Genomic DNA, 2,975 nt, shown 5'->3' with positions numbered 1-2,975 from the left:
GCCAGCGCAGGGTAGCAGGAAACTCTCCGCACACTCACCGGACCTGGGCTAGGACTGGGTCTGGGGGCTCCCGGAACTCGGCAGAAAATCCTCCAGTAGTGGGTTTTCCATAGGACTGGCAATGTCAGAAGCCATTGACTTGAGCCCTTTACAGCTCAGCATATTAATATGGCTTTAATTTTTATACTTTTCTGCTGGATGGTTAAGACAATATAAAGCAAGACTTATGTAACAAGAAATGTAACTTTTGTTTCTTACAAGGTCAGTCAAATCCCCTCAGGATTTATCCTGAAACCCTGTACCACAGTTTGTAGATCCTTTGTCAGTGTCTTGCTGACTTCTTGATGCTAGCCATTCTTTCTGGGTTGAGATGGAGTCACTATTGGTTGGACATCAAGAAATTTGCATTTCTTGAATGACTAAAGATGCTGAACATTTTTTTTTTCATATATTTACTTACTGCTTGTATTTGTTCTTCTGAGAAATGTATATTTATCTCAGATACCCATTTGTGGATTGGGTCTTTGAATTTGGGGGGCCTGATTTTTAAAAATTCTTTTTCTTTTTTTTTTTTTTTGTATTTTAGTACAGGTTCTACAGGGTATACAAGGTCTCACTATATGGATTGAACTCATAGTGATATTCCCGTGTTCAGTCTCCCAAGAGCTGGAATTACACTGGCATGCTACTACACCATCTCAGTTGCTCTCTCAGTGCACTGCAGAGTGTGGTCTGGTGTGGCATGCTAGGGATTGAACCCTGGCTGCTGCATCTGCCTAAGCAGGCACTTTAATCTGCTGAGCTATTTGGTTGTCCCCTTAACAATTCTTTGTATGTTCTATATAGAAGGCCTTTGTTGGAAGGACAATCAGCTATAATTTTCTCAGTTTGCAGGTTTTCTTCTTTCCTGTTGGAGATTTGCTTTGAAGCAAAGAAACATCAAAAAGAGGAGATCCCAGTTCCTGATTCTTTGAAGTATTTCACATGCAATTTTGCTTTGTTCACGAACTATCCCTATGTCCTTAAAATTTCTACCTGTATTTCCCTCCCAACCATGTAGTGTTTTCATTGAAATATTTAAATCTTTGATCCATTTTGACTGTAGCTTTGTGCATGGTGATAGGAATGGGTCTAGTTTTAGCCTTATGCATGTAGAAAGCCAGTTTTTTCAGCATCATTTATTAAAGAGGCTCTCTTTTTCCAGTGTACATGTTTGGACACTGTATCAAAGGTAAAATAGCTGCGTGTGTTTGCAGTTCTTTTGGGATCTTATAATCTATTCCATTTGTCCTCAGGTCTGTCTCTATACAAATACCATGCTTATATTATCAGGGAAGTGCTTATTCTACTGAGCCATCTCCCTGACCCCTCATGCTTATATGATCAGAGTAGCTGTATAGTATAATTTCAGGTCAGTGATTGTGATACCTCCTGTCTTTCTTTTGTTTCCCAGGATTGCTTTTGATATTCTTGGTCTCTTCTGGTTCAACATGAATTTGAAGAAAGTTTTCTCTAGTTCTGGGAGATATACTAATGATATTTTATTCAGGATTGCTTTGAATCTCTACAACAATTTTGGGAATATGGCTATTCTCACAATGTTGGTTCTTCCTATCCAGGAGCATGGAATATTTTTCCAGTTTCTCAAATCCTGTTCAATATTTTTCTGAGAGTACCATAATTTTCCCTATATAAATCTTTTATCCTTTGTGAGATTTATTCCTAAGTATTTCATTGTTTTGGATGTTATTGTTAAAAAGTGTAGTTTTCCTAATTTCTCTGTCCATGAGTTTATTGTTTATGTACAAAAATGTTACTAATTTTTGCGTGTTGACTTTGTATCCTGCCCCACTGCTGAATTTGGTGATTAAATCTATGAGACTCATGGTGGAATTTTTGGCTACCTCTATGTAGAGTATCTTGTCATCTGTAACTAATGATAATTTTACCTCTTTTCCAATCCTTATTCCTTTTATTTTGATCTCTTCTCTAATTTCTCTGGTCAATATTTCTAGAAGTATATTTAATAGGAATGGACACTGGATATCCTTGTCTTGTTCCTGATCTTATGTGAAGGCCTTCTGTTTTAGCCCATTTAGTATGATGTTGGCTGTTGATTTCATAGATGGCTTGTATCAGATCGAGATATAGACCATCTATAATAATTCTCTGTAAGGTTTTATAAATCATGAATAAGTGCTGGACTTTGTCAAGAGTTTTCTCTAATTCTATTGAGTTGAGACTGTGATTTTTATTTTTTGTTCTATTGATGTGGTGTATTACATTTCTGAATTTGAGTATATTGAACCATCCCTGCATTCGTGGAATGAATCCAACTTGGCCATGATGTATAATTTTCTTGATAATTTGCTGCATTGTGCTTGCTAGTATTTTATTGAGGATTTTTGTATCAATATTCATTAGAGAGATTGGCCTGTAGTTCCCTTTATTAGTTGGATCATTCTCTCATTTTGAAATCAGAGAAACACTTGCCTCCAGGAACGAGATTGGGAGAATTGCTCCACTTGCAATTTCATTGAAGAGATTGAGAAAAGTTGGCATTAAATCTTCACTAGATTTCTTGTAAAATTCTGTTGAGAATCCATGGGGACATGGACTTTCCTTTGTTGGTAGTTTTTTTTGGTAGGATTTTTATTACACGTTCAATTTTATTTCTTGTTATTGGGTTATTCAGAGTTTTTTATATCTTCTTGACTCAGATTTGGCATTTCATATGTATCTAGGAAACTGTCCATTTCATCTATGTTTTCCATCCTGTGACAGTGAAGATTTTGGAAGCAGGTATTGTTGATCTTCTGAATTTCTCTAGGGCCTGTAGTGATTTCACCATTGTCATTCTTTATTGTATGTATTTGTTTTTTTTTCTTTTTTATTACATTGTCAAGATGTTTATGAATTTTATTTATTCTTTCAAAGAACCAATTCATTTATTAATTTATTCTTTGTATTGTTTT

Source organism: Octodon degus, unplaced genomic scaffold (genome assembly GCF_000260255.1).
Source record: "Octodon degus isolate 3935 unplaced genomic scaffold, OctDeg1.0 scaffold00255, whole genome shotgun sequence".
In the NCBI taxonomy this organism is placed as follows: domain Eukaryota; kingdom Metazoa; phylum Chordata; class Mammalia; order Rodentia; family Octodontidae; genus Octodon; species Octodon degus.
Note: the sequence above shows the minus strand (reverse complement) of the source record.